The following is a 16,717-nucleotide window of genomic DNA, read 5'->3' on the forward strand; positions in this document are numbered from 1 at the left end:
TAACAAGCACACTCCAACAAGCATGTGAGAGAACTATGAAAAAACGTCAGAAGCACCTAAAGGCTGTCCCTTGGTGGTGCAAGGAACTAGAAAACCTAAGGCGGCAAGTCCACACTGCCCGAAAAGCCTTCCAGAGAGCGAGGCACTCCTGGCCTCCTGCTGAGGTCCAGGCTCTACGGGAAGCATATAGAAGATATCGTAACGACTACACAAGCCTCATTCGGCAGAAAAAGAAAGTGTCTTGGCAGAACCTTGTGACAACCACTGGTAACGCAGATCCTTGGGGGGTCGTTTATCGCATTGTTATGAACAAGCTGCCCAGGGGAGAGATGTTAAATGCAACCCTGACTCCTGATGGCAATCCAACACACACATCGGCTGAATCCATGAATAATATTCTGAATGCCCTACTTCAGACAGATGAGAGTCCCCTCAATGATGAACAAAAGCAAATTAAACAAGACAACCAGGCCTTCTCCAACAATAAAATAGAACCTCCTTTCACCTCTGAGGAAATGAACAAAGCACTTGACAAAACAAAAATGAATAAATGCCCTGGTCATGATAATATTGAGGTTGAGGTCATCAAGAAAGCAGCAACACATCTCCCAAACCACCTATTAGCACTATTCAACAAATGCCTTGCGAAAGGAATTTTCCCTGATTCTTGGAAACAGGCAGTGCTTCGACTCATCCTAAAAGGTCCAGATAAAGATCCTACTCTACCCAAATCTTACCGCCCCATTGCTCTTCTCCCGGTCTTGGGAAAGGTAATGGAGCGGCTGCTTCAATCCAGATTATCCACCTACTACCAGACAGCCAACTTAGACTCTCCAAAGCAGTATGGCTTTAAGCCAGGATGCTCCACTGAAGATGCTATGAACAATCTGCTCAACACAGCAAACTCAACCACAGAAAAATATCTACTGGCTATTTCCATTGACTTTGCTGGTGCCTTCGATTCCATCTGGTGGCCCAGCATTGTCAGGAGATTACGTCAAATCAATATTCCACTCAACCTCTACCGCTGTCTCCAGAACTACCTCTTCAACCGCTCAGTCACTGTTCAAACAAATTTTCAGAAAACCTCCCGACCAGTTGTTAGAGGGTGTCCACAGGGCTCGGTTCTTGGGCCCTACTTCTGGAACTTGATACTAGATGAATTTCTTCTTATGGATTTGGGTCCTGTGGACTGCATGGCCTATGCAGATGACCTCATCCTCCTTATCCAAGCTGATTCTAGAACTCAGCTTGAGCAAATTGCCTCCCCTGCCTTAACGATCCTCCAAAATTGGGCAAACAACCACAAGTTAGTCATCTCTGGGGAAAAAACGAAGACAATCCTCCTCAAAGGATCCTTGGACATAAGAAGACCACCCCAAATTAAAATCTCTGGGCAGACATTGCAACTCAAAACAGAACTAAAATATCTAGGAGTAACCTTTGACTCCCGATTAACATTCTTACCTCATCTTAATTACCTCTCCAATAAAATACGTCGTTATACTGCCATGATCGTAAGAATTAGCAGAGCAGACTGGGGTTTGAAGAGGAGGACTCTCATGCTACTTTATAAAACCATCTTCTTACCAGCTGTGTGCTATGGTGCAGCCATATGGTTCCCTCGTGCCATCATTGCACGTAATAAAGCAAAGCTACATACAATTCAACGCAATATCCTACTCACTGTGACTAGAGCATGCCGCACAGTCAGTAATCCTGCCCTGCAGGTCTTAGCAGGCACTCTTCCTCTGGACCTGGAGGTTATTCGTCGCGGCCTTGCATACCGCATAAAGAGAGGAATTGCCACCACCATTCTGGATATAACACTCGATCTAGCTAATGATCCAAAAAACGAAATGAAACAGATTTACACTAAGCTCTTCCAGCATTGGCAAAGATCTTGGGAGCAAACAACCAAAGGTGAAACAACTAAAAGATTTCTTCCACAAGTTATGATAACTGCACCAAAACCTCCTCCGTGGTACTCACCAGGCCTTCACGTCTCGTTCTTCCTCACTGGTCATGGATCGTTTCGGGCCAAGCTGCATGCCCTGGGTCTCACCGATTCTCCTCTCTGCACATGCGGTGACAATGAAGACTGGATTCACCTCATGTATAATTGCCCTCTTTATGATTTACCCAGAAGTCTCCTAATTACCAAAACTGGAAATATACCCAGTGGGCAGGAACACCTCTACATAATTGACGAAACCAACTACAAAGCCTTCACTACTTTTGCCCAGACTGTATTTGAAATGCGTCAAATTCACCTACAGCAAACTGTTCAACGCACCCCCATCTTATAATGAACCCAAAACTCAATTCACAGAACATATCCTGAATGGAATCAAAGAAAACACAAACAGAATATTGATCTTTGTCATGACCTAACTCTCGACGTTCACAAAGGAAGCTATCTGACAAACCCACGAACCCAAAAAGGACTTTTCTACAATAGCCACAAGAACTCCAAGCAATCCTTGAGTTTCATGAATCCATGTGCCTCCTCTCATCCCCTAAGAGAAGATTATCCAAGTCCCAGTGTGGGACACTGCCCATTGCCTACAAGTCACCCTTGGATGAAGAAGATTAAATTGTTGACCCTGGGCCCCTTGCCCATTGTGGGACCCACTCACTTGCTGGCACCTCTTCTCTTCAAGGTGTATGACAATATCTGATTTTCCTACTTGTGCAGGAACTCATATAAATACTCCTCTGGGAGTGGGGCTGGCATTTGACTTTCAAATGCAGGATCATGCTATTAGGCAATCTGACTTTGTGGGTCACTTGACCTCACAACCTTTTCTCTTCTTCCTGAGGTAGGGTGGGCTCCCCCCTGGGGGGAGCCCACCCTACCTCACCCTCTCTCTTCTGCTTACCTTCTTTCTTCTCCTCAATCTCTCACCCCTTCTCCTATTTCAAAAAAAAAAAAAAAAAAAAAAATTTTTTTTTTTTTTATTTATTTTTTTATTTTTATTTATTTTATTTTATTTATTTATTTTATTTTTTTTATTTATTTTATTTTTTTTATTTATTTTTTTTTTTATTATTATTATTATTTTTTTTTTTATTAATTTTTTTTTTTTTTTATTATTATTATTTTTATTTTTTTTATATTATTTATTATTTTTATTTTTATTTTATTTTATTATTATTCTTTTTTATTTTATTTTATTATTATTATTTTTTTTTCTCGGCCCTCCCTGGGAAGCTCAGGCTAACCCCAGGGTCGGCCAGCCAGAGTTCTCTTTCCACATACCTGGTCCGGCTCCCAGTGCCAGTGACGGTAACTAGCAGTCTGTGGTGTTCCACAGACCCTAGGCTAAGCGGCCAGATGAACAACATAACCCGCACTAAGCAAACATGAACATACACTAACATATGATATCTGGCCTTGACAGTACTGTACTGTCTTACTTCACAAGAGATTCAAATGCGGAGTTGTGCGAAAGCACCGGTGCCGCTTGTCAAAAAACACTATGTCACTATGTCACACTATGTCTTGAAGGCTAAAGGAGTCTCAACAAGCTACTAGGTAGGTGTACCTAATAAATTGAAGTATGGTGTAGATGGAGTGTGCAATGTTCAGTCCGTTTGGTGTGACGTAAGCATTGGGAAAGCAACAATGAGTGCAGGTGTGTGTTATGTATAGGCCTAATTAATCGGAGTACAGCGAACAATTGTACATAGAAATAGAGAGGGCTATTAAATCAGAATGTCTCATAATGGGGGATTTTAACTTCCCAGATATTGACTGGAACTTGCGGATTGGTCACTCGCACACTAGAAACACTTTTGTGGATTTATTGAATGATTGTTTTCTGCAGCAGCATGTTCGAGAGGCAGCCAGGGAGAGTAAAACTCTTCATCTGGTTATCAGCGGTGATTATTCGTGCATTACGAATTTGCAGATAAAGGAACCACTGGGTGGCAGCGATCAGAGCGTACTGATGTTGGATTTACTTAGAGCGGTTACTACCATCAGGGGTAAAGAGAAGGGATTTTATTTCCGTAAAGGTGATTACAGTGGTCTCAGACAGTTTTTAAATTCTATACAGTGGGACCAACTAATGTTGCCAACAGCAAAATCTAAATGGGAAGCAGTCAAGGAATTAATCGTGGAAGCTACTGGCTTTTCATACCAATTACGAAATGCTATTCAAAGTTTAGGCCTAAACGGATGGTAAATGAACTGACGAAACCAGTTGCAGAGAAAAAAAAATGCTTGGAATGCATATAAATTTTCAGGCGACACAGAAGCCTATAGTAGATATAAGCTAGTCTGTAATCAAGTCATAAAAGAAGTTAGCTAAGTGAAGGCAGATTACGAGAAATCTTTGGCAAAGGGTGCAAAAAAAAACACGGCAAGGACTTCTGTCAACATGGATGGATCCACTTGGTCAGCAACGTGCTCTCTTGTTCTTCATATGTAAATTCTAGAAAGAGGGGATGAATCAGTTTGGTCCACTTGATATTGGCGGTTCGATTGTTGATGAACCTGTCGCATAGCTGATAAACTGAATGAGTATTTTGCATCTAAATATTCGCACATGAGGCAGTCTGTGGGGAAATAGTGGCCAGAATCTTATCGAACTCTAGCAGCGAGATAAATGATTTTGTAATAACTGGGAGCAAAGGGGAGGAGATATGGTTGAAGTTAAACATAAGAAAGGCAACTGGGTGGGACTGTATCTCTTCAATAATATTAATGGAGGATGTAAAGGAAGTAAGCAAACCATTAGCCATACTTATGAGAGCATATTTGGACTAAGGGGAAGTATCCACGGAATGGCGATATGCAAATGTATCCCCAATTCACAAAGGGTGACAGGAGTAATTACAGACCTGTTAGTTTAACTTCTGTTGTGGGTAAAATAATGGAGTCACTGGTCAAAAAAGCATTGCAGGATCATCTAGACAAGACTGTAGTAGTAATTTAGACACAGCATGGGTTTGTTAAGGGGAGGTGTTGTTTGACCAGTTTGATTGGATACTATGATGTGGTCACAAAGGAAATGAATGAAAAAAATAATTTTCATATCATATACTTGGATTTCAGGAAACTTGATGATACTGTTGCTCATAGGAGCCGTGACGTAGTCCAGTGGTCAGGAGCGAGAGTGCATAGCACGCGTTCCTTGAGTGATAGGACCGGGGTTCAAGCCCGTGACTACTAAATACGATAAATATTTGTATTGACGATTTATTGTAAACTCTAATGACTTGGTGGTCGTGCAGGAGTATAAACACAAAAAATAAATAAAATTTATAAAAAAAAATTACTTACAAATTGGAGTATAGTTTTAAGGGCAAGCTGCTATAATGGATATAAGTATGGTTCAGTGGGAGAAAACAGAGAGTGGTAATCAATGGACACTGCTCTTCGTGGACTAATGTTATTAATGGAGTCCCTCGGGGTTCGGTGTTGGGCTCAGTTGTATTTTGTATATTTGTCAATTAATGAAGGTATATCAGGCTAAATATCAAGGTTGCAGATGATACTAATGCTGGGAAGGTTGTTAATGACAGTATGCTACAGCAACAGGATCTAGAAAAGTTGTGCAGGTTTGCTGAGAAGTGGCAACTGAAGTTTAGCATTGACAAATGCAAAGTTATTTTGATATATGATACAGTATCAAAATAATTTTGATATCATACATTTGGATTTCAGGAAAGCTTTTGACACTGTTGCGCATGGAAAAGTATTGTACAAATTGGAGCAGAATGGTATTAAGTTGCTACAATGGATAAAAGGATGGCTGAGTGGGAGAAGACAGAGGGTGGTAATTAATGGGTGCTGCTCTTCGTGGACTAATGTTATTAGTGGAGTCCCACAGGGTTCGGTGTTCAGTCCTCTGTTGTTTTGTATATTTATCAATGATATTGATGAAGGTATATCAGGCTTAGTGTCGAAGTTTGCAGATGATACAAAGGTTGGCAGGGGTGTTAATGACAGAAATGGCAGTGTGCTACTGCAAACAACAGGATCTAAATAATTTGGGCAGATGGGCTAAGAAGTGGCAACTGATGTTTAACTTTGACAAATGCAAAGTACTGCATATGGGTAGAAGTAACCCCATAGAAACGTACCAACTGTGTGGTACTACACTTAAGGTGGTAGAAAATGAAAAAGACCTGGGAGTAACTGTGCAGTCAGATATGAAGTTTTCTGAGCAATGCAGACAGGCTGCCAGGGCAGGTCATGGGGTTTTGTCAATGATATACAGGAATTTTGCTAGCAGGAAAAAGGAGGTGATTGTCCCTCTGTATAAAAGGTAATGGTCAGGTCTGGAGGCCTCATTTTAGGAAGGATCTAAATTTGCTTGCGTGTACAGAGAAGGGCAACAAGATTGGTGAGGGGAATGAAGGGATTCTCTTACGATCATAGTATCCACTGCAAATTGCAGTGGCTGAAGACTAGGCACCTGCGTGGTGATCTGATTGAGGTGTATAAGACCTTGAATGGGTTGAGTACGCTGGATTCTGATGGGATCCTTCCACTTATTCAGATTACGAACTTAAGGGGGCATAAATTCAAATTAAGAAAAGACAAATGTAGAATAGATGTGGGGAAATTTGCCTTTAGCCAGTGGGTGGTTAATTGCTGGAACAAACTTCCATCTGTCGTTGTGGAAGTTGATAGGTTAAATAAATTTAAGGAGGAACTGGACAGGCATTTGGAGGGAATTGTGTGACTTTTTTTTTCTTTTGGCTGATGCTGCATAACCTCATACACTTGCATTCTTGCATCACATGCCCCTACTACTACTAGTACTGCATATGGATAGAAGTAAACCCAGAGAAACATGCCACTGTGTGGTACTACACTTAGGGTGGTTGAAAATGAAAAAGATTTGGGAGTAATTGTGCAGTCAGATATGAAGTTTTCTGAGCAGTGGAGACAAGCTTCCCGAGCAGGTCATGGGGTGTTGTGAACTATATAGAGGAATTTTGCTAGTAGGGAAAAGGAAATGATTCTCTATTTGTATAAAGCAATGATCGGGCCATGCCTTGAGTACTGCGTACAAGTCCGGCGGTCTCATTTTAGGAATGATGTAAAGTTGCTAGGACGAATACAGAGACGTGCTACAAGATTCGTGAGGAGAACGCAGGTGTTTGTTACTAAGAAAGGCATAAGTTCTGCTAATTGCAGCATCTGGAGACTAGGCACCTGTGATGTGATCTGGCTGAGGTGTTAAGGCCTTGAACCGGTTGAGCAGGTAAAATTCCGATGGGATTCTTCCTCTTGCTCAAATTATGAACCTGAGTAAGCATAAATTGAAATTGAAGAGACAGTTATTAGTATTATTAGCAATTGTGCAAGGAAGCCTTTGTGCTAAGCCCGTATTCACTAGATGTGAAAATGGGCTTGGCACATCCAGCCCATAATGGCCCCTTTTTGTAGAATAGATGTGCAGAAATTTACCTTTAGCCAGCAGATGATTAATTTCTGGAACAAACTTCTATCTGTCTTTGTGGAAGTTGATAGCTAAAATAAATTCAAGGAGGAACTGGACAAACTTTTAGAGGGAATAAATGTGTGAAATCGTTTTTTTTTTTTTTTGTTGGCTGATGATACATAAGCCTGCATTCTTGCATCACATGCCTCTACTACTACTACTACTAATTGTGAGCATTTTCTGGTCGACCAGTCTGTTTTGCTGGATGAAACGCCAGAATTTCCGAGCGAGGGGACACTATGCAATTTTCGCCTGAGACTGACTAACTCAGCCACAGAGAGAGAGAAAAAAAGTCCACAAAATTTTCTGTGCACTGACGAGATTCGAACTCTGACTTTTCCATCTGGTGTGGAAAACTATGATGTAAAGCTGAACTCAAGAGCTTTTTATTTATTTTTTTATTTGTGCTTCACATGTAATATTATTAACTTAGAATGAACACTTTGGCATACTGCATTATATGGGGTATATCAATGCGCCTGACGTCATGCTTGCAAATCTAGTTTTAGCGTATCATGTCACTTATACATAATGATTGAGAAAACACACTTTTCTCCCTCTTGGGGCTGGATTATTCAAGCAAATGAAATGTAGTTTTTTTAATAGATTTTCATTTTGAACTACGTAAAGAATTTTACGTCAGTTTAGGGTTAGGCAACTAATTCGAGACTAATTCAAATGAAAAACGGTGTGTCCATTTTACGGACACAGAAACCGTTTTACGCATGAATTCGTTAGTCTTGGGTGTTTATTCCCTACTTGCCGCTTTTTAATAGGGCAAGTGGGGGATAAACACACTAACATTAACCATAGCGGGCTACCATGTCAATCACTACTGCTCGCAACGATCAGTCGGAAGGGGTATCAGATTGTAAGGACTTCCGTTTTTATTTAATTTTAATTTTACTTTTATTAGCACAATACAACGTTTTTTGTTTTTCTTTATTTGATAATTTTACGTTACCAAGCATAATACAATGATTTTAAATCCAAACTGTGATTCGCTCCGAAGTGTATTCTTAATCTATGTATAAGTGACACGATACGCTAAACCTAGATTTGGAAGAATGACGTCAAGCGCATTGATATACCCCGTGTAATGCAAGTATGCCAAAATGGCTTATCGTATCGCATTACCAAATTCTCGTTACCTGTTGTTGTGCATAATTTTTGAATATACAAGCTCAACTAATTGTAGTTTTACGTTATTATAATGATTTTACTTGCTTTCCCTAACTGCTCTCTTATGTATATATATAAATTTCTGTTTTTACCTGCATTGCTTTTGTTTGTCCTCCTTTCCTTTTTTGTAGTAGTTATTGGGAAAATCTTTTCGTTGTTTTCAGTCTTGTTGATATTCTGAGGAAGGTCATTGCCAGTTATCCACAAGCAATGACAAGGTTTCTGCATTTTTAACTTTGTGAAGTCAATGAAAAATAAACTGAAATTGGCTGATGCAATCAAACCAGAGCTAGAATTGGATCTAGAACAGACATTCGATCAATACGTTTACTTTTCAAATTATGATGAAAGAATACGATTCAAAAAAATAAAAATAAATAAAATAAACGTTTTAAAAATGGTACTGCCGATTGACAGGATCAAATACATTCCTCAACAGTTTGCAAGTTTTGGATATTGAGCATAAAAGGGCACTTTTTCCACTTGCAAAAATAACAATTTATTCGCCTATAAAAGTGGATTTTTTTTTACAAATTTCCTTACCTTGTACAAATGTTTTTCAACCCATATTGCGTAACAGAATACTTTCGAATGGGTAAGAAGTTTCGGAACACAATGCTCTGAATAAAATCCCATATGCTGGCAGAACCCTAAAGCTATATACAATTGATTTCGTTTTCATTCATTTTCAGTAAAACATACCCACTGCTGAGACAATTCACAGAACACTTCGGCAAAGCTGCTCGCGGAACACTTTGTTAAAAACAGTAGCACGAAGATCATAAATAAATTAATATGGCAACGTTTATGAATTCTATTTTGGAAATCTTCAGATTGAGAAAATAGGTGGTCACTATTCGAAGGTCCCTTGCAACCTATTTTTTACTTCTATTTAAAAATTTTTATTATCTTATTTATTTTATCTTAACTTATTTTATTTTAATTTTATTTATTTACTATTTTTATTATTATTATTTTTTTCTCCGTGCCGGTACCCTTGGTTTGGGTAACTGTGTGTACAGGATTTCGCTGGTACCCACTGGTGTTGCACTGCCTCTGGTGGGTGCGGGACTTCGCCCTCTCCAGGGCAACCAAAGTTAGTAATGGCCTATCTCCACTTGGCCAGGGACACATCTAGTTGTGGTCCACCTCCTCGTGGTGTAGACTAACATCGGGCACGCTTTCCCGGTATTTGCCTTTCTGGTGGCAAAGAGGCCAGAAACAACAGAACACATACTCTATGCACATGCAGATTTCTGGCCGTTCTGCACAGTTTTCTAGCATCACAGAGTACCATGGCGGAGTTGAACTAACGTTCCTGGAGCCGCCGTACAGAAGATACCATACATGTCTACATCACAGCAGCTTTTGTAATTTGCAATCTCAGGCTATTGGTGTAGTCGGTTGTAGTCACAGATTAGTACTTTAACTGATCTGTGCGTTGAAGGCAGGCTGTTAACGGATTGTGAAAGCATATATTAAATAATATTTCTCTGCGCATACACATCTCCATGCATACGATGTCATCAGATCAGGGCCCATTCGGGTTGGATTCTTGATTATCAATCAGTACCTAGTGAATACTTTGCTACACATATTTTTTTGTGTGAAAACTAGTTTCAAAAACCAAAATGCAAGTGGAAACACCACACTCATCTAATGTCCCAAGCCGTAACTGACATAAACATATATAAAACAAATTCAAGTGGAAAAGGTTATACTTAATCACCATATTTTCGGACGATAAGACGCATCCAAGTTTTAGAAGGTAAATCCTGGGAAAAAATATTTTATTGCATATGTCGAAACAGATTCAGAAGTGCCTACTAAAAAAAAAAAAATCTCAGTGTAAAACAAAGCTTTTATTTTTGATGGGGATTTCAAGAAGGACAATGTCTGCTCACATACCGTTCTCATATTTCAAGTGCCACGTGATGGGCATATTTCTTGGGCTACATGTTCAATCGACCAATCAGACTTCTCAGATTGACCCCTGTCTCTCAGGCCCTTTCTGTGTTGCTCAACACCCAGCACAATACATGTTGTTGTGAGAGTTTCTGGTGCAAGGGCTACGTAGGCCATATTGCGCCTATCAAAGTAAGTGAGGGTACATGTGATAACTGCTCTGGCAGCAATTAGAATCGATCATACATTTTAATTCGTTTCAAGTAAGTGAAAAATTGAGAGTTCTGCGTGATTGCCAGTGATGCTGCTGAGTGACATAGGGTTTGAGATGGAGCTGAAAATAGACTGTTGGGCAGTGTTCAACAAGCTATATTCAATCAGTATGTGCTTTTCTGATAATGGTCGCAAACAGTGCATGCAATACATGAGAATATTGGGAAAGGCGGTACCTGAGTGCAAATTGAACTATACTGTGTAATTCTGTGTTTTCACAAAGACAGAGTACAAGTGTAAGAAGTATGATTGCCAGATGACAACTCAAATTCCTACTGCAATGTTTAGCGGGTTGCAGGACCGGTGCTATCATTAGGCCAACTAGGCAGCCGCGTAAGGCGCAGTACTGACCTCAGCCTACACTTTCCTTGGAGTCTGAGGGCGCTGACTTCATGAACTGCCTAGGGCGCCAGTCGCTGGCGGCTAATCTAGCGTCGCCCCTGGCTGTCGTATTGATATTCACTGGAGACAATACTTCAGGTGCATTGCGTTTGCATAACCGAATATTGAATAACTAATACACAAATTTTAACATTTCTATTCTACAATAACATCTGTCACTCCGCTTCATTCACTGTAAGTGGAACAAAGGCTAACTTCCTCATTGGCTAGGGACAGATATCAGACACAAGCTATCCGGGTGTTAGCTACTCCCCTGGTAGTTGTGACCTGATACAACATAAGCAAGACAAAAATCACACACACACACACGCGCGCGCGCGCGCGACTACATTCAGGCCCTTTTAAAATATTTTTGTATTCATCACAGAGATATAAGGTGGAGTCAGACATGTCTAGAAGCCACCCAAAAACAGTTAATACATGCCACTCCACTTACCACGCATGTAGCACAGTGTTTATAATCTCTGTTGTCCCCATGCCAGGTGAACAAGGCTCTGGTGTGAATCCTGACAATGACATTAGGAACTTTAATTGCCTTTTTTTTTTTTTTTTTCACACAATGTAGCTGAGTTATTCGGTTGCAGGCGCGAATAGCAAGATTTTCCTTCTCCCAAGGGAAAGTCGGTTTTCGTCCAGCAAAATTGGCAAGTCGACCGCAGAACACACGTAATTTATATACATTATTACACATGGGCAGATGACTTAGTTCTCTGATGGTTCTAATATGAGCCTTCTTTTTTTTTTTTTGTCAGTCCACTTAACAGCAGTTTTGTGGGAACCACTGGGACCGCATTACAAACTGTTTCGGAAAATTTCAATGACTAGCGACGTAGAAGCATTCCAGCTGTTAAAATTTTGAATTCGAGAAATGAATGGGACCTTAAGGTTGGCTAGTAACCTGGTAAATTTTTCAAATTCTGGTTCCATGGTTTGTTCTTATAAACGACTCTATGACTTGACCTGATCAAAAAGTCCAAAATCGTCCCTGTGACAAATTTCTACACTTGTATTTGCCATTTATCTTCTTTCGTCTTACATTTATGTCCCCTTGTGTATATCGTCGAGGAAAGCATAAAGATGGCATCATTTAGTATACTCACCGCATTAGGCCATGCCCAAGATGCCTAGAGTCCAGAAGCAATGTAAGAAACAATTCAATCTCTGTTTATGCCTCTGTATTACATAGCATGTCCTACTCAACTAGTTTGCTGAACAACTGGACATTGCCAGGGTTGCATCAGCACACATTCTTGAATGCCACCTTCTACTCAAGTGCATACCATGCCTATAAAAAGTGTTGTTCTTTTAGTAACGATGAGCAAAATTATAACGCCAAGATCTTTAGTCTTTCTGTGGTCAATTAAACTGACAAAGCTCTAGTCATGAGCTCTCTGTGTCCCAACATGCTTGCCAAAATTTCACTTTCAAATTCAGCCATTACTCGCGACTTTTCTTTTTTTTATCACCTCACACCTAATATGAGTAATATGAGCCCTTTTGGGTAGCACAGTTAGTATAATCACCATGCTGCCCTCACTGGGAGAAAATACTCTGCATCGAATCCCGCCAATGACACAAGGAATTTTCATAGGCCTTTCTGACATGGCTGAGTTAGTCGGTTCCAGGCGAGGGCAGCGTTGACTGTTTCTCCATGCTCGAGTTTTTGTCCAACAAACAGGCAAGTCAACCACAGAGCACACAACTTTCGGATCTAATATATACGGCACAATATGGTCTAAGTCGCTGATGTACTTAAAATGCTATTTCCTAATATATAAAGCCTCAAATTGTCTGGAGTTCAAAAGACAGAGTATACAAGGACATTATCATATTTAGCAGTCACTGGATTGAAACTCATTTATTCAAAAGGCATGTGCTTCTCTACCATGCTTGCCCACTCAGCTACACCAAAGAACAATATTATCTTTTGTTCTTAAGAGAAGATGACTATTCTACAATATCTCCATTTTCTGCTGGGAGCCACCATCATTATTACATGCAATGTTCTTCATTTTCAAAAATAAATACCCCTTGCGGGACAACGGTTTTCTGCTCACAGCAATTTCACTATGCAGCACATGAAGGTAGGTTCTGGATTTGGGTTGAATAGCTAGGTATGAAGCATGAGTGCCAATCATAAATTAAATTCCTTTTATAAATTTTAGTTCCTTTTTTAATTTTATATAAAGTCATTGCCTTTTTGTTAATTAGAGGGCAACAGCTATTTTCTTGAAGCAGTCAAATTGTAATTTTTTCAGCATTAGACAATCAATACAACTGAATGCACTTCATCTTCCAATTTCGTCATGGGCAACCACTGATCTTTCATCCACATCAGCTACAATCTGACAATCTTTCACTCTCGCCTTCAAACCTTGGTTCTCAATAAATATTTATATCGCTCTAGCTTCCAAAATATCATACATTTCAAGTATTGAATTCATTGCAGCTCTCTTCCTTTATTTGCGCCACAACAGGAAACATCACAACTATATTCAAGCAATTGAATATCTTCAAATCCTGCAAGTTTTCCTTACAATTCCTGATCCATCTTAATTCTAGTGATTTAAACACATTTTGCATCTCATCCAGTTTCTGTTCCTCAGAAACTTCTGACTTGGAAGTATTTATAATTCCTTCCATTCTCTCTAAATGGACAGAAAGAGCTTAATTTCTGGGAAAGAATCATCTGAATCACTACTTGATTCATTCATTTTATCATCACCCCCTATTTCATTCACTTTTAACTTATTATCCTTTTACCTAATTTGCCGGGGTCACAACAGGAAAGAACACAAACCACACTTCCTGTAAATTAAGTTCCACAAAAATATTTTTCCACTGGTAGGGCCCACGAACAAACCAGTATTCACTAATTTCATCATATCAAGAGACTATCTGACTGAAGCCACAAAGAAACTACGGCAAAATTCATGTGTTAAAGACATTTGTATGGTCGGATGGGTTTCTGCTCTTCATTCTGCAACTATGCAATCTACATTGTTGATATTCTAGTGCATATTTTTAATCAAAACTTAACCATCGTAGGTCCCCCAGAAATCTGAAACACGTACTTTTTGCTCCCGGTATTAAAATATAAGCATCCAAAAGGACTGGACTACAGGCCCATCGCCATCAGCTGTGGATTCCTGAAAATCTTTGTGGCCATTCACCCTGTGCTAACAGAACACTGTTTCAACCACACACCTCCACACAGTAATCAAAGGCAGGTCTACTAGTACCAACCTGCTTGACACAGAAGAATACAAAGAACCCTTGTCGGCCGAGTGCAACTTGATGTCGTCTTCTTCGATGTGAAAGCAGCACAAGACCGCATCAATATTTATGCATTAATACATATCTTGGAGAGTTATTTCAACATTACTGGTAATGCCTACGAATTTTAGAAGCAATTCTAAAACCTAGATGGCTTCTAGTTACTCATCAAAACTTTCATTGTAGATGCCTGGTCACCAGAGGGATACCGTTATTGTTATTGTTATTTGGTTTTTAGGAGCATTAGCAACTAAGGCCATATTGCTCCGGGGATATGCGGTGGTCATTCCCTAACCTTTCCGCATCCTCCGTATTTGGTGGTGACGGGCTCAAACCCCGGTCTAATCAAGAAGCATGTGCTATGCACTGCTGCTCCTTCCCACCTGGCTACGGAGGCGCGCCAGGGATACCGTAGGGAGAGGCCCTATCCCAATTACTATTCACTGCAGCTCTTGAACCTTTTCTTGCATCACAATAGGACTTTTTGTCTGATGCGGATGACATTAAACTGTACATAACATCATCTAATCACGATCAAGCAGCTACCATCAATCAACTGACCAATAAAAAAACACAACTAGAAAAGTATCTAAATTCAATCAGTTTAGAACTTAATCATGCCAAATCAGCTCAAATGACTTTTACAAACAAAATGTTAAGGAATAACACGGAAATCTATATCACACAGGGGAACCTGTAGGAAAAGTTATACGTAAGGACTTAGGCTTAACATGAGATGAGGGCATCAGATTTCAGCATCTAAGCATCACCAAAAACAGAAACCTATGCAGCAATGTGGCTGCTGTCAACAGCTTACAGTAATACATGATCCTCAGGTTATTATGATTTTAGCATTGGTTGAGGAATATGATGCAAGAAAGCAAGCTTATACAGCATCAGCCAAAAAAAACAACCCTTCCCATTTCACCCATCTGGTCACTCCAAATGTTTGTCTAGTTCATCAGCCTCAAGTTTATTTACAGTTTATTTAAGCTATCAACTTACAAAACAACATATGGAAGTCTGTTTAAGCAATCAACTACCCGCTGGCTAAATGCAAACTTCCGCACATCTGTTCTACAACTGTCTTTCAATTTGAATCTATGCCCCCTCAGGTTCTTATTCTGAGCAAGCAGAATTGTCCCATCAGCATTGGGCCCGCCCAAACCATTCAATGCCTTATACACCTCAATCAGATCGCCTCGCAGGTACTTAATCTCCAGATGCTGCAATTTGCAGAACTTAAGCTTTCTTTGTAAGCACACCCCTTTGTTCCTCTCACCAGTCTTGTTGCCTTTCCTTGTACTCATGCTAGCAACTCTACATCCTTCCTAAAATGAGGCCTCCAGACCTGTATGCAGTACCTCAAAGTGTGGCCTGACAATTGCCTTATACAAAGGGATAATCACGTCCTTGTCTCTGCTAGCAAAATTCCTATATATCATTGACAAAACTCCATGGCCTGCTCTGACAGCCCATCTGCACTGCTCAGAGAACTTCATATCTGACTGCACAATTACCCGCACGTCTTTTTCATTCTCCACCTCGCTGAGTGTAGTACTACACAGTTGGTACGTTTCTCTTTGGATTACTGCTACCCATATGCAGTACTTTGCATTTGTCAAGGTTAAACTTAAGTTGCCACTTCTCAGCCCATCTGCCTAACTTTTCTCGATCCTGTTACAGTAACATATTGTCTTTACTGTCATTAACAATGCTACTAACCTTTGTATCATCTGCAAACTTGGACATTAAGCCTGATATACCTTCATCGATATCATTGATGAATACACAAAACAACAATGGACCCAGCACTGAACCCTGGGGGACTCCACTAATAACATTAGTTCACGTAGAGCAGTGTCCATTTATTACCACCTTCTGCAGTCTCCCACTCAACCATCCCTTTATCCATTGCAGCAACTTGCCCTTAATGCCATACCACTCCAATTTGTACAGCAGTCTTCCATGTGCAACTGTATCAAAAGCTTTCCCGAAATCCAAGTATATGATATCAAAATTATTTTTTGCATCCAGTTCCTTTGTGACTACATTGTAGTATCCAATCAAATTGGTCAGACAAAGCTTCCCCTTAACAAACCCATGCTATGTCTGAAGTATTACGCTGACAGTGGTAGAGAATGAAAAGGACCTGGGGGTAATTGTGCAGGCAGATATAAAGTTCTCTGAGCAGTGCAGACGAGCTGCAAGAGTAG

The sequence above is a fragment of the Mastigoproctus giganteus genome, chromosome 9 (genome assembly GCF_048544385.1).
Source record: "Mastigoproctus giganteus isolate SK-2022 chromosome 9, ASM4854438v1, whole genome shotgun sequence".
Taxonomy (NCBI): Eukaryota; Metazoa; Arthropoda; class Arachnida; order Uropygi; family Thelyphonidae; genus Mastigoproctus; species Mastigoproctus giganteus.